The 24,366-nt window shown below is 39.3% G+C and overlaps 1 long non-coding RNA gene across 4 annotated transcripts; it reads right to left on the reverse strand.

Moving 5' to 3' along the window:
• Positions 1 to 61: 61 nt before the first annotated feature.
• Positions 62 to 24,366, reverse strand: LOC135412065 (uncharacterized). 4 transcript variants are annotated; one of them, XR_010429481.1, is made up of 3 exons: positions 24,223 to 24,366; positions 13,856 to 13,927; positions 62 to 634 (listed from the first exon to the last, which is right to left on the reverse strand). It is a non-coding gene; the product is annotated as an uncharacterized LOC135412065 (long non-coding RNA). The 4 variants fall into 4 exon arrangements; XR_010429480.1 differs by lacking the exon at positions 62 to 634 and adding an exon at positions 2,050 to 2,394; XR_010429479.1 differs by lacking the exon at positions 62 to 634 and adding an exon at positions 11,336 to 12,026.

Consider the following 24,366-nt stretch of genomic DNA (forward strand, 5'->3'; position numbering starts at 1 on the left):
TGACCTTCTGTTAAATAGATAAAAAAAAAATTTGCTTATCAGTCATGCAAATGAAGCTGAATTCATTTTCCACAACAGATGGCCTCATAGATAATGATGATGGAAGAGAGAAAATTGAATGTCTCTCACAAGGTGGTCATGGCAACCGAGAGCAGAATAATATCAATAATAAGCTCACTGCATAATAAGGTTGTCAATCCCACAAATCAAAGTCTCCAGCTAAATCAGGTATCCCACCCCCCACTAGTTATCAGGTAAATAGAGAAATAGAGAGCATCCTTTTCCTTTTTAAATAAGGCACTGTGAAAAGAAATGGCAGCTCCAGTGCTTCCAGGGTACAAGGGGAAGGAAGGAGCAGAGGAGATTTTTCTCTGATAATTGTGTTTTATTTAATGACTTGAGAAGGGAGATGTTTGGTTTATACTCTTCTTTTTTTTCCTTTTTTTTTATTATTTCCACAGAGGTTTTATTTGTTGGAGGGGGGTGCTGCTTTGTTTTTTAATAGCAAGGCTAGTATTTTGAACTCGATCTGCTGCCGAATCCTTGCCTCCCCTCCTTGTGTCTGATGTAGAGTGCTGCATTGATGCAATAGCAGCTCGCCTCAGGCTTTCACCTTGGCTCCCTGGGGGCCATCCTGCAAAATGAATCAGCAGCCATCCTGAGCAGACTGATTAAAATGAAAATGGCAAGGCACATGTCTGGGCGGAACTAGAGCTGAGCTGCGCTGTGCTGCCTGTCTGGCAAGCATGCTCAATATAGCTTTTGCTAATAATGGCTTACCGCCTTTCGGGTTTTTAAAGGTATTACCATCGCCCCTTCCCCCAACCCCTAAACAGATAACAGTGTTGGGGTCTTCCCCCCCTTCACTGTATACTGCTCACAGCTAGAGTTTGCCAGACTGACATGCAGTGATTGTGAAAAGACACACTTGCTTTGCAGGGATTTTCTTCACAGATGTGCTGAAATACCAAGACAATATATTAACATGCAGCTATAAATTATTCCCAGATATTAGCTGGAAAAAACCTCAGACGAAGACGAAAGCTCAGTCACTACCAGAAACACCATTTTTTCCACCCTGTTTTTTTACACCTCAGCTTGCAGCCTTGTGCATTATGCATCACAAGAAAGTGACTGCCAGTAAATGCAGAGCAGCTTCCTGGAGCTCTCTATGCCCTGTGTTTGACACACACGAGCTGTATTTCTAACTCCCCCACCATCCCCAAGCAGATAAGTGTGTGCATAGAGAAAGAGCCATTTTAAATGTGCATCTCCTGTAGTCCTTCAACAAAACAGAAACATTTTGCGGCCAAGTTCATTGTGCAAAACCAGCATTGACAAAGTATCAAACATCAGCTCATGCCTGCGCGGGATCTGAAACCTGGGCAGACTTGTTTCATGAGATGTGGGGATTGGTCTGCCTGGGGATTTTTGCTGGTGGCTTTTTTAAGCAAACAGCTCAGCGGTGTATCTCTGGAAACTGGCGAGTATATGCTGTACATATGCACATACTCCCTGATATGCCTTCAGTTAAGTCCTGTTTTTAAACTGCTGGGATTCTTTTTCTCCCCCTGCCCTGCACTCTATCCCTGTTACTGCAGTGTGAACCAGAAATCAATAGGGCTGCTCTAATGGAGGTTCCAGCTGCAGTTGGCTGTGCAGACACACACACACACACACAAACACACACACACACACACTGACGTCTGTGCAGCTTTCTCAGCCGATTGGGCACCACATCGGATGTTCTGTGGAGCAAAGAATAGGAATCATTTACAGTCTGCTAAAAAAAAAAAAATGGTACCTTGCATTTCCCTGTCTCCAAGAGCACCAGGCTGGGCTCACCGCGCAGGCTGCCTGCAGTGTGTGAGTGAGAGCTCTGCTCGGGCTACGTGCAGGGTACCAGACGACACCCCCAGACTACCACAGAAGCTGTTGGGCACAGAATCCCACAATTCATACTGGATGTTTTTATAAGGTTACCCATCCACACTGTGAAAGATATGAACACAGAAAAATAGACACAAAAAATCAAAGCAGTTTAATTGATAAGATTAATAGAGCTCTTGTGCCCTTTAATGTGTTTGCAAGTATTTCTGAGCTCTGAAGAGTATTTTAATGGAAGTTTTATTTTTAAGGTTTTTTTAGGAATTATCCACTAAAAATTTAATATTTTGATGTGAGTTGCTTGCTTGTTTACCCCTCCTTCAATAGAAAAATATTTAATTTGTTGAATATTAGTTTCATTTAATTTTCTATGGTCTTCAAGTGTTTTTCCCATATATATTTATGCGTGAAAGCCACTCCTTGTTAGTAAAACATGTTTGGGGTTTTCTCCTTTTAGATAATAAATCCTAGGCTCTCTTGGTTTCCTGATGTTGTAGCTGTTTATCTCTGAAACAAGAAACAACTGTGTTGGTGAACACATAAAAAAATCCTAATTCGCTACTCCCAAGATAAGGTATGCCTGGGATCTGCGGCACTGCAGAACACCTCCCCCACCACCCTGTCAATGTATTTCAACTTCAGTTTATTGACAGCAACTGCCCCAGCCGGAGTCTGGCTCCAGTGAAGCATTTATATTCCTTCCACTCAGCCCTGTGGATCTTTTGCAGGGCTCAGGATGCCAACCCAGAACCTGCTCTGGAGAAATAAAGTCTGGGAAAATGAATGAATCATAAAGCCATATTGCACGACAAATTCACATCCCAGCCTGTGTTCTACAGATCTTTCTTATGCAAGCTTTTAAAAAAATGTGGTTTAAACCCTAAAAATGCTGGCATGTGGCAGGCTACTAATTGATGGACTGTAGGAAACCTTGGAACAAAAGAGGCCAGGAAGCACGGAAGTCCACCTCTCCTCAACATTAGCAATTACACAACCACAGTACCCCCTCCCCAAATATTTATCTCATCTCTGCTTTAATTATTTATACTAGTTGCTTTTTTCTGCTGTCCTTGGCAGTTTGGAGCACATATAAACTGTTCTCGGTTTCTCTGTGTGGAGACATTCTGCCGAGAGTTTTTTCCTCCCTCCTGCCCAACCCTTATTAAGTTTTAACCCCTTGTATACTGGACAGAAATCTCAGGCTGAGCGAGTACTGTCATTGCCGTCCATTAAAATGCCTATCCTATCCAGAACTACCAGGTATCCTGCCCAGCCTAGCAGCAGACTGTTTACCAGATACACACAGCATCACAGGCAAAAGTAAAATGCATACAATATAACTATTGTCCTGGAATATGAAATTATAGTCTGAACTCTAACCTATATGCTAAAATGCGTTTCTTTTTATTTTTTTAAGAAAAAAAAGCAGTTTTCCACATAATGAAACTATTAGAATACTACAGCTTGGCTCGGGCTGTATATATTAATATGAGTGAAAATGAATAGTGGCAACTGCCCAAGGATAGAAAGCCCTCACAGTGCCACTAATCCTTACATTCCTTAAGCTTCCCTATCTTTTCCTAACACTGGCATTTAGCATGCCCAGAAACACCAGCTCAGGGCATTAAGATAGCCACTAAGCCTGAGCAGCTACTGAATATCTGTGCATCAGGTAACTACTTTTTGATCTGAAGTTGAGCAATGCTCTGGTAATTAATGTCCAGCTCTTACAAAATCTCCAGTTGGGAAGGGGCATCATGGGCTGGTTAGCTAACTAGGTTCTTTACAAGGATTAACCAGGAAAGCTGGTGCTAACAAAATGTTTAGCAGACACCGGCCATTCGAGTAGCGCAATCCCCATCTGTAAATCCAGGAGAGCATCTGAAAAAGTCCTTCCCAGTCTGTAAAGGTCTTGTCAATTTATTGCTAATTTCTGATGTTTTCCCAACTTAGTGACTTTCATTAAAGCATGAGGTCAGTACTCACAGAATCACAGAATGGGTCAGGTTGGAAGGGATCACTGTGGGTCATCTGGTCCAATCTCCTGCTCAGACTGGGTCAAGCTAGAGCACATTGCACAGGGTTATGTCCAGACAGTTCTTGGATATCTCCGGTGAGGGAGAGACCACAACTTCTCTCGCCAATCTGTTCCAGTGCTCGGTCACTCGCACAGTGAAGTTCTTCTTCATATTAAGGTGAAACTTCCTGTGCATCAGTTTCTCCTTGTTGCCTCTTGTTCTATTCCTTGGCACCACCTAGAAAAGCCTGGCTCCATCCTCTTAACACACTCCCTTCATGTAATTATAGACATTGATGAGGTCCCTTCTCAATTGTCTCTTCTCAAGGCTGAACAGGCCCAGCTCCCTCAGCCTTTCCTCATAAGAGAGATGCTCCAGTCCCTTAATTATCTTCACAGCCCTCCACTGGACCTGCTGCAGGAGCTCCATGTCTCTCTTGTTCTGAGGAGTCCAGAACTGGACACAGTACTGCAGATGTGGCCTCACCAGGGCTGAGTTGAGGGACAGGATCACCTCCCTTGACCTGCTGGTAATGCTCTTCCTAAAGCACCCCAGGATACCACTGGCCTTCTTAGGATGCCACAAGGGCACACAGACAGTTTTGGACTGGTTTTTGGACTATTTTCTGTCCATCAGGACACCCAGGTCCTTCTCTGCAGAGCTGCTTTCCAACAGGTCAGCCCCTAACATGTACTGGTGCAGGGGGTTATTCCTCCCCAGATGCAGGACCCTGCGTTGGCCTTTGTTGAATTTCACACAGTTCTCAACTCTCCAACCTGCTGAGGTCCTTCTGAAGGGCTGCATAGCACTCTGGGTATTGGCCAGACCTCTCAGTTTGGTGTCAGTGAACTTCCTGAGGAGGCTTCTGCCCCTTCATCCAAGTCATTGACGAGTAAGTTACACAATACTGTGCCCAGCATTGAACTTTGGGCAACAGCACTAGTGAGAGGCCTCCAACCACACACTGTGCCACTGACTACAATCCTTCAATAAAGAGGTGTAAAGATCACTTTGATAAGACAGCAGAATATTATGCAAATACTGCTCCACCGGAGCATGGGCACATGGTGGAAAGTGCACCTCCTAAGTGAGTTTCACCCACACAAAAAATAAATACAGTTAAGACTCAGAGGAAAATAAATCATTTTATTTCAAATGATTTTTGATGTTCTACACAAAATATTGCTCACATTGTACCCAAACTAGTAATTTACAGGCAAGTGGGGCATAAATATTCTTTAGTATATAAATTGGGGGGGCACTGCTTTGTTCTTGCAGCTATGAAGTTTTTATATTGAAAGTGTCTACTGTCTGGTCCTCATGAACCACTGAGTGAAAAATAAAGAACATGTATATGAGGCATCTGCATGATGTGCAGGAATCCCATAGAATATTGAGTAACTGCTTGCTATTAGCTCCCAAGCATCTCTTTTCCTCAAATGCATGGTCCAAAATGTCAAAAGCCATCATAAACGGCAACAGAAATCACAGGGATCAAATGCCTAGTCCCAGACAAAATGTTGGTGGCTCCATATATACACTTAGCCTGATTATTCTCCACTTGGAGCCATACATATGAGGAAACCACTTTACTGTCTAGAGTGATGCAAACACTTAGCATTATTTCGGAGAGATAAAGTAGCAGGTATCTCAAGGATGACAGCTTCAGAATATTCACACTGCAGCTTTCAGATGTATATGTAGGTAGTATTTCTGAAATTTAGCAAAGGACTGACTAAGTAGTATTTTCATCAGTGTTGCTGGCCTCAGGTGCTCAGAATTACTGATCACGTCCTCAAAGTGTTTCCACGAAGGCACGTCAAGTTGCAAGCAAATTTTGCCCATGCTTCCAGCTGGCAGAAAGCAAACAGCTTGGTCTAGAAGCCAGTCAGACAGTCAAGTTAATAAAAGGCCTGCCAACTGGAAGAATCAGCTGAGCTAGATGATGACTATGTTCACTCAGGATAGACATAGTCCTAGTCCCATTAGATATAGAAACTGCAAAGTACTCATATACTTGAGTCAGATAAAAGAAAAAACTTATTATGGATATAGGATAAAAATTGCGGGAAGGAGTTCTGAGCTGTAACATGCCTTCATTTTTTTCCCAGTGACTTCAGCAGGAAGGAGGACCAGGTCCACAGAGCTATTAACAAATTGGAGAATTCAGAAAAAAAACCCCAAACAATAAAAACAATTAAGGAAATGGAGGGAACAGCTTATGGGAAAAGATTAAAAATTAAACTCATAGAATGCCAATACAAACTGAAAGAATAGCAGACACCTCAAGGATGATAGCAGGTCCAAAACTGCAAAAAAAGGAAAGTTAAAGGTACCACACAGGGATACCTCATATATATATATATATATATATATATATATGAGAAGTCAGGGTAAGTTAAAGTTGTTATAGTTCAATTCCAGGGCTGTGAATGACAAGGAGGCACTGAATATTGTGATAGTATTCTTACGAGAATAGTGTAAGGAAGTAAAACTGGACCAAACAAAGCACTGCAAATTATACTACAGGCAACAATCATAAGGTGTCAGGGTAGGGGTTTAAACAATGTAATAGGTCTTTTCAGCTTCTAGTTTTCATGATTCCTAATTATTATTGTTATCCTTATTTAACTGATAAACCCCACCATAAACACTTTTGACTAAATAAGAATCCATAGAGGGCATTAAAAATCATAAATGGAGAAAAGATTATATAAAGAAAACCCCTTGCAGAATGTTTAGGATTCTCTCAACTTAAAAGTGAATACATAAACTTGGCAGAAAGTATTTTCTTCATTATTTTACAAAATTAACAAGTTTAAGGCTTTCACGGTTCTTGAAAGGACTACAGTCCAAGGCACATGTTACATACAGGGGAAACTATTTTACAGCAAGTACAAAACAGGCATGCAGTTTTGATCTGAAAATCTTGTCAGACCTGCATGCTTTGCTTTTCCCAGTGATGACTTGAGCATAGAAACATGCTTATATTCTTTGTTGAATCTGGACCTAAAATTGCTACTAATACTTTATTAAAGGACAAATATATACTGATAAGAAGTCCTGCTGCCTATTCATATATATTTATTTGCATTACTGCAGCAGTTTGGAGCGTAATCAAAGACTCGATGAACACACAGACAAAAAATTGCGATCTGAAGTTCTAAACACCTTAAAGAAGATGACCAATTAAATAAAAGATAGCTAAAGAAAGGATTGTGACAGAATTTATAGATTCAACACTGAGATTAGATATTGGAATTTCATTGTTTCTACTTTACTTTCCACAATTGTTTATAAAAACTTTTTTCTATGACAGGACTTAGGAGAACAGACTTCCTGCAATGAGTGTGTCTTCTAAGGGGATGTGAAAAAACTAAGGGAGAAATAGCCAACTAGAACAGGATGGGGCATAAAACAGGTATCATAGCAAAAACGTTGTGAAGGAACTTATAGAACAAGAAAAAGCCAATAAATTGTTTCTAAATGAATTCTTTGAAAAAAAGAAACTTCAAACCTGAAATAAGTTAATAACTCCACAACCAGCATCATGAAGAGGTTGAAATAGAAAGCAGGCAAGCAAGTGGTATCAGTGATTGATCTGTCACTTGATACACATTCTAATCCACATCTTTACCAGTTCCCAATTGCTGCTCCTTCCTTTGGTATCACTTTGTCAGCCACTGTGCTAAACCTGGCTAGCTGGCTGACCTCCTTTCCTCTCCCTCTTCCCCCCTCCCCTCAAATGAAGATCAGTGCAAGGTCCTGCACCTGAGAATAAACAACTCCACACATCAGTACAGACTGAGGGCTGACAGAAGTTGGGCAGAAGAGTACTTGGGATCTTGGTGGACAGCAAGTGAGTAGGAGTCAGCAGTAGGCCCTTCAGGCAATGAGGGCAGTCTGCACACAGGGCTGCACTAGATAGAATATAACCAGCAGGATGATGGAAATTATTATTCACTTCTAATTGGAATGTCTGAGACTGCGTCTAGAGCATTCCACTCTGCAAGAAACACATAAATAAACTGGAGCAAGTCCAAAGGAGGGCCACCAGCTCAGGGAGCTGGAGCACATGGCATATGGGCAGAGGCTTAGAGAAGTGTGTGTGTGCTCAGCCTGGAGGAGAGAAGGCTGTCTTCAGAAGCTGCTGTCTTCAACAGTATTATAGGTGGTTATGCAGAAGACTGAAGCAAACCCTTCTCAGAGATGGCAAAACAGCATGAGAGGTGATGGTCACAAGTTGCTACAAGGGAAGTTCCTAAGGAAAATATTCTTCATTGTGGGATAAGTCAATCCTCAAAAGGTTCCCAAAAAGGTCACGGGATTTCCAGCTTTGGAGATATTAAAAGATTGAGTGTGCAAACCCTGAACATGCTGCTCTAACTGTGAAGCTAGGACAACTTTGAGCTGGGGGTGGTACCAGATAACCTCCAGAGATCCCTTCCAACCTAAATTGTTTGGTGTCTCTAATCACATATTTAAAATTAAAGTACAAGGACATTTTTAAAGTTAAGGTTCAATTTCCAGTTAGAAAGTCTTCATATTAAGCTTCAGAAAGATGTACAACCATTTTTAACTATAATGCACTTGCTAGATTACAGGCTAGTAGTAATAACGTATATGAGAGGGGAAAAAAGGCAGCATTGACTGTTCATTCCTAAACTAAGCATACTAAGTATAGTCAGAAAAAAAGGTGGCATTTGTCTGCTGTCACCTGACCAAGTTTTTATATATATACACACTATATACCATCTATTTGAACTCACATGTCTGTACTCAGAATACCTCAAATAATAATGCATTAACAAAAACAGAATTAGCACAATAATATATTGCTTATGTAATTTATAACTTATGACATTATTAAATGCAGTGAAAAGTAATTTTTGTAGTCAAGACTCATAGGCAACAAAAATATGTAAAGCAAAGCATATTCTCTGAAATGAATTAGGGATATAATCTGTGAACTATAAAAGAAAAAAGATCTGCAGCATCAAAAGTGAAAGAGAAACTTAAAGGACGTAAGAAGATAAACATAAAACAAATAGATAGTATTTATGAAGAAATAATGAACATTGTGCTCTGGGGTAGGGATAAGGATTCCAATAAAAGCATGCAATCCCAATGTGTAAGCTTTTAGGTAAAGTGAAAAGTATTTTCAAACTGTTTCTGTGGTTGAAATGGCAGCATCTGAAAAACAGAAGAAAACTACAGTGGGTATCACATTTCTATAAGGCATTATTAATTCTACTGGTTGAACTCCCCCTTTTACCCACCTTCAATGTGATAGGATCATTTATTCTTCACTGACCACCTTGCAAAAACAAGTGCAAGAGGAAAGAAAATAGCTGTTTGCTTCAAACCTTGAAACCTAGGGGTTTTTAGCTACATCTATGCAACACACAAATTCAATTTAAGCCCAAACATGAGTAGTGATGGTGTCAAGGAACTGTTTTACTCCTCAAATTAAAGAGAATCAGAGTGTAATGGAGGAAAGATCCAAGTCCCTAAATATTCACACACTAATTCTTGCATTAATTTAGTATTTTCTATTGGCAATATTATATTATGGGAGAAAGCCAAGTCTGATGCTATTTTTCTTTATGTACAGGAAGTCTCAATTCCTGGACGAATAGTTGGTTTTCTCTCATCTAAACATAATTTGTTATTATTTTTCAAACTGTCTCAGAAAAGGACTAAAGAAATTCTAAGACACCTATAGATGACCTTTAGGTAATTAATTCAAAGACCAGAAGCTAAAAAAAGCAATAGGATTTTAACAAAATAAATGGTAAATGGGCAGTGCAGAGGATCAGACTGGTTTCTGTTCCATGGATGTTATCTTTATATTTTTTGAAACCTATGAGTGAAAATTTAACAGAGACTGACAACACCATAAGAATTGGTGCTCTGATTGTATTTCAGGACTTATCAGATCAAAACTTCTAGTGGATAAAAAAGTCTTACTTTTTACAGAAATGAGGTTAATCATGTAGATTGCCATTTATACAGGTAGAGCCTGAGAATTTTGGCAGTCAATCACAGCTGGGTACATAATACCCTGGGATTACAAAGTGCATAAATAATTCACACATATAACTCTTAAGAAAATTAATAAACCTGTATTGTCAAAAAGAGGACACTGTCATGGATATCAGTGAGACTATACCTCTTGCAGAAATCCTGACATCATGGAAAAAGATGGATTCTTAAATGCATCACACACAAAAAAACCCAACAAAAAGCCCAAAGTTATCTTGTGACGTGTGTACATGGCATCATGTTCATGAAGTTCAAAGTCCTGATTAGATCCATCACAACTTTCAATGCAAAATATCAGCAAAAAATTCTACCTACCAATGGAAGAACAGTCAGACTACCTAAAATTAAATCAATACTTTAAAATATTATCAAGTAGATTACTTAGGCAGAAGATATTTGGGAACATGAACTATATTTTTATTTAGAGAAATTAAGATTAGCCAGAGTCTTGTGAAGAAGAATTTTCTCTGATTTAATGAAGAGGCCTTAAAGATTTAAGAAATATTCTAGTTTTAATTATGGTTAATTATAGTTTAATTGGTTACGAAAAACATTCTAACTTATAAAAGTTAAATTACTTGAACTTTAAACTGGTGCAGGTTTTAGTTAGAGAAAGCCCATTATTAAAGAGTAGGTAGATTAAGAGGGAAAGCATTTGATCAAAACTGATCGTGCCACCATAGGCAAATGAGTTACCAGCCATCAGTGGTATTACAGTAATTTGCCATGTGCTCTCTTCCAACTGTGTCTAATTAGCATTTTATTTCAATATTCACAGTAAGTTATTATGACATAGCTGAAGTGAAGTGAATGCACTGCAACAGCAAGCTAAAAATACACGCACAGTAGATTATGGCTCAGCTGAGGTCCTGAAACCCATTACTTCGTGGTAACCTCACCATTTTCAACATGTTCAACATTAACATGAGTCTGGTTTGTCTTTCTTCCTCGGCATGTCCTCTTTTTTGTCTCCTTCTCCTCCCTCCTTAGACAGAATTTCAGGATTGGGAAGAAGAAAGAGGAGAGAAATCACAGACTGGCTGTATGACCAGGATTTCCAGACACCCTGGATAAGTGGGATCTGGACATGCCTTGTGGAGCTGATCTGTGCAATCGCTAACCATCTGCGTGGTGTGCGCGCGCTAGATCAGATGTGCGCATATGTAGCAAGTTCAGTGCATGGCACACGGCCCATATTTCCCTCTGAGATTCCCTGGATGCATGCCCATCCTTTAGTTCTGTATACCTCAAACAACTCCTTCCATTCTTCCTTCCAGTGGCATACAGAATGTTAGGAAAGTTGCCCCATAAATTAAAAAGGATGGTAAGAGAACAGCAGCCATCAAATAGGTTTTTAAACTTCATCAATAACACTGTCAACAACATTAGCTGCAAATTATTTATTGAAAACAGCAGCAAAGCTACTATACACATACAACTGCACAACCAGCTGAGAACAAACACCACACACTTCATCACAATGAGCATGGCTCAGGCACTCAGTATTATGTCACAAATGTGACTCTTTCTGTAGTCCCTTGAGTGCCTCTGGCTTTGCAGAGCACATCCTGCCAAACAGCACTTGTATGGCCCTAGGATATGTGCCGGCTGGCCTCCTGCAGCCACTGCTCAACTGAATAGAGTGGAGTCAAGCTAAATGACAGTCCTCAGCATGGTTGGTGGAGGGGGCACACACAAGCACAAAGAATAATCAAGCAAGTCAACTCTAAGTTGTACAAATTCTGTCAAGCAAATATCTGTAACATATTCTGTCACTGGGACTGTCAAAATGTGCTAAATCCCCAGTTTAAGTGAAAATAGTGCAGATATTCTAAATTATAACAACTATGGCAATGTGCACCCACAGAAGATCTTGCCTTATTTTACAGGGCTTTTAAAAATTTGATGCCACAAAGACACTCAGAAAACACACTTTCTGCTTTGTACTCCTTCCTCCATTCACAGAACTTCATTTTTCTGCATGTTAGAAAGTCTCTTCTTTTCTGCCCAGGAGTAAAAGCTGTTCCTGTCCTGTTCTTGGCTGGACTGTCAATGCAGTGCTAACTTTTATCAGCTCTGGGAAGAAGATTTGTTACTTGTACCCTAAGGCTGTGCAAATGATCTGTATTACGCTGTCGTCATTTCTTCACCTTCTTATGCTTCTGAAGTATTTTCACTATTTGCAATTTTCATCAATTTCTTAATTCATGTATTTTCTGTAATTAACTCAAGTATCCAGCATAGCTATATAATTATATATTAAACAAAACCTACATTAATTTGATCATGAATTTGCTGTACCAGAAGAATATTTAAGTGTTTTCAGCAAAGCTGAAGCAATTAAAACTTATTTCACACTGCACTGTTCCCCACTTCAAAGAAATTAAGGTAAAAATAATAAACAAGAAGCTTACACCATTTTTCAGATGGTGTAATGAAACCACAGTGGTTTAGTTTCAGTAACTCGTTAAACAGCTAGGGAAAAAAAAAACCTAAAAAATTTTAAGATGGCAAACTTTCCAATGAAAGACAAACAAAATTTTCTAAAGTCCAGGTATAAATTCAAAGTGAACAGATAAGGTTATAACCCTCTCTCCAGAACTCCGTTTTTATGACTGTGAATAAGGAGTTTATTTCTAAGCTCTGCTTCATTATCTGTAAAATGGTACATAAAAATTCTTTACTAGTATCATTCACACAGATTAATTAACAAGTATTAATAGTGGCAGAGGTGCTAAGAAAATGGTGCTTTTTGTTGTTACAGCTGTTCTCAGCCTACCACTGTAGGGGCATTGTAAAAGGAAAACCAGGGTATACCCCCTTCTTGAATTTTGAAAGTACACAGAAATGAGTTAACATCCAAACTAGATTTCTGCATTCCCTAAATTTTTTAAATTCTTAAGGAAAAAAGTAATCAGTTATTTATAGCTCAAAATAGGACATATTTTTTCTGAAGCTGGTAAGACCTAGACTGTCACCAGGTCAGAAGTTTGTAAGAAGCTGATGATGCAGATGAACAAAAGCAGAAGCAGCTTAACATCACAAATACCATTTTGAGTTTACTGTAGAAGTAGAGCAAAATCAGATGTGTTTGTTCAGCAATGAATAAGGTCAAGCAAACATACCATTATATGAATATCTTGTGTAATGTCCTTACGGTTAAACCCCATTCCTTTTATTATATAAATATATTGCTTACTATTCCCACACCTGTCTTGTACAAAACAGGCTCAGGAGGCATATTCTCTCTGAGACAGGTGCACAGCATGTGGCTCACAACTGGGTTAAAAGAAAAGCATGCATATGTATGTTGCTGAGCACAGGGAGAAAGGAAAATGGATGAAAGTTGATCTGATATAAGAGAGGCATGAAATGAAAGAACATACAACACATGGAAAGGGGACAGATGCATGAGTACACTAAATAGAAAAAGAAGTTCTGTGCATCAACAGCAAAGAAAGTTCTGTGCATTAAAATGGAGAGTATGCTAAAATTATTACTCCCTTACATATATAAGAAAGAGGATTTTCTTTGAAATTAATTACAATTGTCAATAGGTTATAGGACGCTTTTCTCTTAAACAAAAGAGGAATATTTCAAATAAGGACTCTTTTGTGAATGAACTGAAAAACAGATAAAAGGGCTGAACTCAGAGGGAACCCAAACAGAAGATGCACTAACAAGTTAGGAAAAAAAACCCTCTCATGTTCCTTATCACTTCATCTTTAGCAAAGTCCATCTGTACAAGAGCTCTCATTTTTCTGCTAAAGAAAGGTTATACAATGATTAGAAGCAATCATATCAGCAGAAATCCCACAATGAATCAAGATGACAATTCAGCATTTTCTCAGCTCACTTGAAGGAGTAGGAATGAATTTTCAAAAGCACTGGAGAGATTAGCATACCTCTACATTGTATTCAACTGCTTTTTGTTTTCTAGATATGCCCTGTGCAAAGTCTGTGCATCATACACGAGTCTGCAAAAAGAATGAAAAAAAAGCAACCAAATAAATTATTTGCTAAAGCTACAAGGCAATTTACAGAGTCAACTGAGTTTATCTGTTTTTCAAATGTACATATTTTGGAAATAAAGAGTTATATAGCCTCATATTAAAGAAGTATTCTTTACCTGCAGTTCTTCACAACTCAATGGCAATCTCTCATAAGTTTCAAGACAAATACAATTCAAATCAACAATGTACAGTTAGAAAAACGTAACTACAATAAGCTTTGAAGCAAACCCTCTACCAGCATTTCCTTTAAAGATATTCTTAGAAGACAAAGTGTCATGCATAGTCTCCTTTAGTAACTTCCAAGTGCAATTGAATGTTAACATTATAAAATGCATACGGAGGTTGACAGTAGTTGGGATGTTCACCTATTTTCAGTTTTATGCTATTTTCTGTTTTGGTATAAAACTTCAGAATTCTACCTGTGGCTAGACTAATAAATGCACAAACTATTCAAGCAAACGTTTGCTAGTTGTTTCAATTCTGGAGAATTAAGAGTATTCTTTTTTAATAAAAATAATTTCTGTTGTTTTCTTGAAAATCCACTTTACACAAATAATTTTTGCAAAACAGTACATACAGGAAAAAAAATACACAGGTCTTTCAATGAAGCTGACTGTCATTCTGGGGGTGGGGTGGCAGCAAGGCTGTTCTATCTAAACATTTCAATTTTTTTTCATGGGTTAAACAGAGCCTGTATTTCTTTTTTACCTTCAGTGTATGCTACATATCTTGTAGCATGTGATCATGCAGGCAGGAACACACCAGTCAGGCTCATGGATATTAGATACACACAGCTTTTAGTTTCAGCAGTGTCCTATTTACAGAATAACAGATATGCATTGTCCATTGGCTTCTGCACAGCCATACTCTGAGCCAATCCCACTGCACACTGAAAACGTGTTAGTCAACAAATAACTGCTCAGCAGATGCAAGTCACCTCATGTTATAGTACAGAGTCAAACCAGCTATGAAAATATTCCACTTTATCCCATTGCTACATTCTGTCATGGTTTGTTTGCAACTAATGGCCTTGTACATAAAAAAAGCATAGACAAGAGCAAAGCGACTGGACCTTTGTTAGGAAAAGTTAGAAAAGTTTATTATATTTGGGGAATTGGTAGAAATCGGTTTTGAGTTTTTACAGTCTCTACTAAGTAAACTCATTACCTTCAAGTTAAAAAAAAATAATCTTAGAGCCAAGTGAAATACCACTTATCCAATACAGAAAATCCATGAGGAAAATAGACGTCAACAGCCTAGAAATCCACTTGTTTATAAAGCACGGTCTACATGGCATATCCAACACTGAGAAAACACAGATGAGGAAAGAGGTTTCTGTTGGGAAGACTGTACCTTCAACCACATAATCCTCCTGTAAACCAGTATTTGGAGGATGCATTGTAATGTCTGGCATATGAAACGTATTTGTTACTCCATGCACCTGAACTCTGACATAGTCTAAAATAAAATTATCAGTAGGAATTTAATCTCTATTTTTACAGAAGGTGAAGTGTTATTGGGAGGGAAGTCAGCCACAAGGAAGATAAGCAGGATGTAAAGCAGGATGGGATGCAACTTTTCTATTTCTAAGAGACCTATTACAAAACTATTTAATTGGTCAAGTAGTATGTAGAATAAAATAGACAGCCATAGAGTGACCAGTGACAGGAGTCAAGGGAATGGTATGGAGCTGTGCCAGGGAAGGTTTAGGTTAGATATTAGGAAAAGGTTCTTCACCCAGAGGGTGGTTGGGCAGGGGAACAGGCTCCCCAAGGCAGTGGTCACAGCACCAAGCCTGACAGAGTCTGAGAAGCATTTGGACAACAGTTTCAGGCACATGATGTGACTCTTGGGGATGGTCTTGTGCAGGACCAGGGGTTGAACTTTGATGATCCTAGTGGATCCCCCTTCCAACTCAGGATATTCTGTGATTCTACGAAAGAATCCAAACTGAAAATATGTATATTGTTAGCATTGTTGTTACAGAGAAGCTACTTTGACATCAATGTTCAATTTTCCTGGTTTTTACTAAGCAGCTATTCATAAGCAGTCAAACTCCTCATTGGCTAGATAAGTAATAGCTTGTACGCAGTCAGTTCTGAAAACCAACAAAATTTGTGCTAGCTAGCCCTCTATGGGAAAAAGAAAAAAAAAAAACAACAAAACAACAGAAGAAATAATAAATCATACAACATGAGCCAACAGTGTGCCCAGGTGGCCAAGAAGGCCAATGGGATCTTGTCCTGTATCAGAAATAGTGTGGCCAGCAGGAGCAGGGAAGTGATCCTTCCCCTGTACTCTGCGTTGGTGAGGCCACACCTTGAGTATTGTGTTCAGTTCTGGGCCCCTCAGTTCAGAAAGGATATTGAGGTGCTGGAGCGGGTCCAGAGAAGAGCAACAAGGCTGGTGAAGGGACTGGAGCATAAGTCCTATGGGGAGAGGCTGAGGGAGCTGGGGTTGTTTAGCCTGGAGAAGAGGAGGCTCAGAGGTGACCTCATCACCGTCTATAACTACCTGAAGGGAAGTTCCGGCCAGGTGGGGGTTGGTCTCTTCTCTCAGGCACTCAGCAATAGGACAAGGGGACACGGGCTTAAGCTCCGCCAGGGGAAATTTAAGTTGGATATCAGGAGAAAATTCTTTACAGAGAGAGTGATCAGGCATTGGAATGGGCTGCCCAGAGAGGTGGTGGATTCACCATCCCTGGAGATTTTTAAACGCAGATTGGACGTGGCACTGAGTGCCATGATCTAGTAAATGGACTGGATTTGGACCAAGGGTTGGACTCGATGATCTCGGAGGTCTTTTCCAACCCAATCGATTCTATGATTCTATGATTCTATACAAAAATCAGCACGACATAAGATAGGGAAAAAAAACAATGTTCATCTACTTTTCTCCTTTCAAACCTCTTTCTTTTTTTTCTTTTCCTCTGCCCTCCTCACACACATCCTGATGGCTCTTCCCTCTTTTGTCTAGTGCTTCAGAGCACACAGTGTTTGCTTCTCAATAGTGCTATGCTCATTTTCTACTCCATTTTCTAGCTGCTGGCATTTTTCTCTTTTCCTTTTCCCTTTCCTATTAATGTCCAGGTGTTTCTTAAAGCTCACCAAGTTCTACTACACATAATATCTTTAACTACCAACACTTTGGTACTATCCTGAAGGCTGTATTAGTATTTCATTCACAAGAATCAGCTGACTGTTATGAATTGTCTATATAGAGTGCCCTTACCCATTCAAAATAATATCCTAATTTCTTTTCTAAGAAAAAGAGAAAACAAATATAAAAGTGCATCTTTTTTCATTTACATAGTTTATAATAAAAATGACAGTAACAAAGTAGGGTGATTTCATAGGGGGCTGGGAGGAAAAGAAAGGTAAGTGGGAAATGCAGTATAAAACAAGGTCTTTTTTTTTTCCCTGCAGTTTGCTGCAGAACTTTTTTTTTCCTCCTTCTTTTCCTTATTTTTTTCTAGACACGGTCCAGAAATCTAATAGTATATTCAAAGAGAAATTTTGAATGTTTTTCTGTTATTCCCATTTTTCCTTCTTTAAAATGACTAAATGAGGACAAGTGTGGAAGTGAAGGACAAGTGGGAAGTCTCTTTCAAAGAGAAGAAACTTCATTTCTGGCAAATATAGACAGCATAGGGTACAATCTGAATGAAGAAGCAAAAAAACCCCAAACATTAGAAAAGAGGAGGCACTGTCTTTGGAGTATTGGGAAAACGGGCACAAAACATGAAGATATTTCTCGCCTCAGATTCATTTACTACTGTATAAAAATCTGAAATATCCTATCTTGAAATAATTACACCACAATCCAATTTATAACTTAGTCAGAGTAAATAATGTTCATGAACAAATGCAGACAGTTCTACAGTTAGAACTGTAAATAACACATTAAGTATCAAAGACTGAAACACACCCTGTCACACAGGCCTGATGATACTTCCTCACTTCCCATCTCAATCTCTCACATTTAAACTCCACTGTTTCTCTTGTTGTGTCTCCCTCTCACAAGAACCTCCAGCATTTCACGTCCTACATCCTTCCATAATATATGAATTACTGGTTTCCACAAATAAAGGCAAAAATTACATTTTGACATAATTTAAGTAGGTGCTATATAAACTAGTTCCAGAAGTAAAACTGAGAATAGAGTAGAAAATAATTTTTCTAACTGTTTAGAAGACTTTAATGTGGGCTATCAAGAAGGATATGCAATATAATATTTATCTATGCACATCTTGGACAAAGGAAAACACAAGTGTAGGGCTGTGAAAAAAATATTTGCTTTCATTTGCCTGCTAGCAGTGTCCCGAATACGTGTGTTCCTTTCAAAGCCAGCAACTGAGCAGTTCAGAAAAAAGCAGCTGTTTATTTTTCCTGGAAGATGGAACCATCTGCAGTGAATGCATCTGCAGTCCCCAACAAAACCTGTGAATACTATGTACAAATATGCTTCTGACATAGCTGGGGCAAGGACCAGTATGTCCACAATAAAGAAGAATATGAGAGCAGGGGAAAGATGCACAAAAGCAATCATGCTTCAGAGATGATGAAAAGAAAGATATTTTTCCAGGGATCAGACAGGATCATCTATAATTTGCTGCAACTCAGGGAGCCTCTGAAAGTCACCAAGATAAGACCAAGACCGAAAGACTGACCTGTGAAGACACAGTTGGTGAGAGGAAGATGTGCTGTGTTCTGTTTCACCCAGCTGATGCATTTCTCTCTGCATTACTTACTTTGTTATGAAAAGAGGTTTTCATCAGAAATAGGTTTCGAAGATTTTTTTGTGTATACCCACTTTAAGGATGGGGACAGGCAGAACAATATCAGAGTAATTACCAACTCAAGAATCCCATCAGAATAAGAAAACGTGTTGTGTGTTCAGCATTTACATTGCTCATGAGGTTAGTAGTCCTAAACTACTAGTAATGGCATGATATTTCACAATAAGATGTTAAAACTTTGCAGTTTATTCTACTACCTCATATTTTAAAAAAGTGGAAAGAATAATGTTATTAGAAACCTTAAAAAACATATTTTTTGGTTTTGCCTTCACAGCCAAGATTCCCAGTTTAGCATGCTCCCAAAGCAACAGTCAGATGAAAATCTGACATGAGGCTGTCACAAGGTTAGGTATCTTGTGAATCAATATGGCTAGAAATTCGACATTTGGATTGTTAGCTTCCACATGCAAAACACTATGTAAAAACATGCCATGCTTAAGAACTAAATAATCTTGGTATTTTAGAACTATAAAATATGGATCTAACCACACAGCAGGAGTGCATATCTTACACCGTTTTCTAATGATACCTCCGTGTATGTCAGTGTTGTGTAACAGACAGGCTTCGTGCTTCAGTCTGTTCTATTCTTCTCTGTGCTTCCTAATACTAATAAGAAAAAGATTCAGAGTCAATCTCCAAAATAGTTTCACCAAGAAGCATGCACTGCTGTTTGGATGGCTGCAGCTATTTCATCATCTCTGAGGACAGAAAATACATGTTACTTTCAAAAACGACATCAAGTAAACCAGATTGACTGTTTTGGCTGTATGTTTATAGCATTTTTTTAAAGCCAGGTTTCGCTTAAAAAAACCAAACAAACCCCAGAACCCACAAAACACCAAAGGATTGGGGGCAGTCCTGGAGAACACCAAGTTGAACATGAGCCAGCAGTGTGCTGTTGGGGCAAAGAAGGCAAGTGGTATTCCAGGCAGCAAGGCAGAAGTCTGTAATCCTTCCTCTCAGCACTGGTGAGGCCACTCCTGGAGTGCTGGGTACAGTTCTGGACTCCTCAGTGCAAGGAGGACATGGACATACTGGAGAGGGTCCAGCGAAGGGCCACAATGGCGAAGGGACGAAAATATCTCTCCTTGGAGGAAAGGCTGAGGAAGCTGGGAGTGTTCAGCCTTGAGAAGAGAAGGCTCAGGGGGATCTCGTTAATGTATGTAAATACCCCAATTGCAAAGAGGACAGAGCCAGACTCCAGTGGTGCCCAGTGACAGGATCAGAAGCAACAGGCACAAACTGAAATGCAGGAGCCTCTGTCTGAACATCAAGAAACACTCTGTTACTGTGGGGGTGATCCAGCACTAGCACAGGTTGCCCAGAGAGGTTGTGGAATTTCCCTCCTTGGAAGATAATCAAAAGCTATGTGGGCATGGTCCTGGGCAACTGAAACTAGACAACCCTGTTTGAGCAGGGGGGTTGGACCAGATGACCTCAAAAGGTCCCTTCCAATCTCAACTGTTCTGTGATTCAGTGACACATGGAGGATTCTTTCTCTACATAGTGCTAATCACCTGTAGGATTGTGCTTAACACTTCTAATTGCAGTCTGGAACTTATTGCTTGGAAACATTCTTTCTGGGGACAAATGTTTTAAAAGAATAGCTACAACACTAAGCAGAGATATGTTTGTCATTTTAGGCCATGTCTATTACAAAGTAATTTCTCTAAAGGGGAAATTTTCTTTCTAGTCACTTGAATTTTCACAGAGAATGTCTCTACTGTGCTCCTTTCCCCTGGCAGGGGTTTGTTCAAATGTTGTAAAATGTAAGATTGCAGAGTTCAGATATTAAGAGACCTTTGCTGACTACTGAATGTCACTGGAAGTCCATGTGTACATAAATCCTGAATTAAAAGATATATTGCCTTTATTTTATATATGCATACAGAAGAGGAGCAGGTCAGGGACTTAAAACATATTTCAAAGAAAGAGAGGTACATAAAAGAAAGGTAAGTGACATATAGAGAAGGTGAATATGACGTATCAAATTCATTATTAATCTGCAATGAAAAGAAATGCACTTCCATATTGGTTCAGTCTCAAACTATAAATTATGTCTTCATTTGTGGAATAGAAATATGCAGAAAAGATCAAATCACGAGATCCTATTTTTAAACCAATAAGATACTGAAATAAGGGTACTGCATTCAGGAGAGTGAAATCTCTGCTGGTATCACACACTGAATCAGAGTCTAGCAGCTCCTTTCCTTCCAGTTGGTCTCTGACTCTGCCCATTCAGACACTTGTTCCGATGCTATACAACAAATTTTGCCATGTGGTAGCGGTTTTGATTTGAAAAGGAAGCAAGCATGAAAGCTTGCAAGCCTTACCCATAGTATCAGTGATTGTAGCACTTTTATAGAGACCAAACACAGACATTCTTCACTGGAAAGGAGTAAGTGCAAAACATTACCCCTTTCCCTTCTTCTAATACCACACTTAAAAACTTTTGGGTTTTTTTAAATGTCAGGTATCACTATATAGGAGAGCCTTAGTGCCAAACCTATGCCTGAGGTACCTCAGAAAGATTTTTCTCTCACTCAGTAAAAATATTTTGGAAGCCCTCTGGATTGAACCTGTCTATCAGAACACACTTATGTTTAATCGAGGCATACAAGAGAGTAGTGATCTTGGAATAAGATTATGCAATAAATATCTATTAAGTCCTTCAAATATGCTGCGTTGTTTTAACCAATACATATTTTGTTACAGCTACATGTTTCACAAATATAGCCATATTTTCCACAAGTAAATTCATGCCTACTCAAAAGTGTCATGTGTTTACAAATATATTTTGCAAATGCAGGCAAAATTCACACTTTCCAGAAGAATGCAAATTCCAGATTTGTGTGTCTTAACAGGAGTTTAAAATACTGCAACTTTTTAGTGGGATTCAGCTTTCTTCTGATTTGCTGTGAAAAATACATACTGCAGTCATGCAACAACATGAGGCACCATAGCAGCAGATTAGATGGCAGGAAAGGGGCAACAATAAAGCCACAAGATACATCCTTTAAGGTGGAGCCTTCCTCATGTTCTAAACGATGTCCTTTGGACTCACTGAGGCAGCCAGCTTCAGCTGCATATGATGTTATGTCTTTGAGAGGGCAAAACTGTGGTAAAAATACAGCACTTGGCAGTCTCCCTTTAGACTTATTAATACAGACTAAAATCAGAGGTATTTTTTTTAAATAAAAATGTGCATTGCACATTAAGTCCATATTTGAGATCAGCAGGGTTTTCTTCATTATATTCCCATTTTTGAAGGGAAATTTAATGTCTTTCTACAGAAGTAGTTTAAGCTGTATTTTAACTTGTGTATGGAATCTCTCAGTTCGCAATATCAACTTTTTTTTTTTTATTCTAGCCTTTTAAGAAACTATTCCAAATTAAGAAGTGAAACTGCGAAAAAAAAAGAATATTTTAACTTTAGGAGAGAACATCTCTGCATGCAAGTTTCACTGTAGTAAAAGCCAAGATGCATTTATTTTAAGTGTAGAGTTCAGTTCTACTGGTATAGGTAGCCTGTGCAGCTATGTTAAGTAGAACACTGATGTGTTTTGCCAGCTTTAATCACACTGAAAACCTCACAATACCTCATACTTTACTTTAAAAGCTAGATGCAGCAGAGAATGAAAAGTCTCATGTGTTTGAAGAAACCCATTTTCCATTGAAATACTTTGAAAATAATTCTTTTTCATACAGTGCTTGAGCATCAGGATCTCTAACACCAGTTCTACATGCAGTTCACTACATCCTAAAGGGCACTTGAAAGCCTTTCCAAAACTCCCACTGAAACTGTGCTCCATCCTTTATTTACTTCCCCTCCCTCAACTCATAACTGTTAAGGAAAACAGCAATGCCATTAAAGCTCACTAGAAGGTTAAGTTTTTAAGAACTGGAAGACAGGAAATAAAAGAAAGTTAAGTATAAAAAAATTCTTAAATCACTGTGGGAATTTTTTGTTTTCTTTTACGCTTATGGTTTCTGAGTACTTAAGGAATAATAGCTATGAGGGTAATTATCACTGCTTCTAGGATACTCACATGTGTGCAGAAGAAATAAAGAACTGCTTCTTTTCCAGTTATTACCATTTTCAGCTAGAATGGAAAAAGATTCTCCATGTAAGGAACCATGTTGCTTTTGGGGTTTCTGTAGAAATGAGAATCTCCAACATATGGAGCCTTTTCCCATCTAAATACAAGCACTATTGGAAGTTTGCAGCAGAAAAAAGAACATGATCATGTATGTAGCTCCAAGAAATGTTTTACTAAAACTCTGCAGAAAAGGACCCCATATGTTGCTTTACCTACATGCACAACAGAAAACTGTCAGCCTGTGGGAGCAGGCCAGGGAACCCCCAACACGTGGTCCCAGCTGAGACTCGTGGACAGCCAACTCTGTGTTCAAACTGACCTGCACATGGGCGGGGGTTCCCCACATGTTTACTCAGAGCCCTGAGACACACCTACCAAAAGGCTTGCAAAATGTCAGTCAGCAGCTGAAGATATCACTTGTCCTGACAAAAAGATGAAGAAAACAAAGAATCCCAGAGCAACCTCCCAATAACTGAATTAAGAGGGGCAACAAGCAGGTATCATTCCTTTCAAGGGCTAACTGCACCGATGAATTGATGGATTACTTTAAACACTCAGATCAGTTTATTTACAGAACAAATAATGAGGTTTTAAAGTCCTATTCAAACCCTGTGAAAAGGCAAAACTTAGGGAACAAAATATCTAAAGAATTCTGAAAAGCCATACAGAATGCCTCCATAGGTTATGTGCCACCACCTGCTTCACGTGAAGACACAAAGGAAAGGGAGGAATAGGCAGATGATGCCTTAAAATGACAGGTGAGCACTTGCCAATTAACTTACATGATTAATAACAGGAATGCAGTCTCCTTCTGTAACTGGTGCCTAGCTGGTCTCTTTCCCGTATCAGTACAATAGGTTTCTTGTATGATTTTAGCCACAGACAGACCACAAAAAAATAAAAATGTATTGCACTCCAAGACAGTTCCATGTAAACAGCCCTTCAGCTCCCATGGAGGAAGCTGGCTTTAAGCTGATCCCCACCTCAGTGCAGTTCCGTTTATTAAAGAGGAACGAAATTAAGGCAGCTGACAGAAATCTCTCAAGACCATCTTTGGGACCGTACAGTCAACTAAAACACTTATTATTAACCACACTGTTTCTAAGTAGAGACTGTTTTCACTACGTCTTTGAGCATGAAAGGCTGAAAATGCTGCTTTTGTCCGAGGCACTGCCTTTCCCTCCTCACAATTCTGTCATTTTAAGGCAATATTGCCACGGCCCCTCAGAGGGTCTGTCACCTTCCGCCTGAACTTCTCCTGGACCGCCTGAAGTTTATCTCGTTTATTTACAGACTCCACAAATCCTCCCACACCTTTACTTCTCTTCCTCCCCCGAGAGTCTTCAAATGTTTGAAAATACCGTGCAATGCCTCCCCAGTTCGGTCCTCGGACTCCCTCGCCCTGTCTCCTCACGCTGCCGCGCGGGCTGTGGCGCCACAGCCCCGCGCCCTCCCCTTAAAGGAGCGGCCGCACCGAGGAGCGAACTTTCCAGCTGAGTTTCTCA

Source organism: Pseudopipra pipra, chromosome 3, assembly GCF_036250125.1.
Source record: "Pseudopipra pipra isolate bDixPip1 chromosome 3, bDixPip1.hap1, whole genome shotgun sequence".
Taxonomy (NCBI): Eukaryota; Metazoa; Chordata; class Aves; order Passeriformes; family Pipridae; genus Pseudopipra; species Pseudopipra pipra.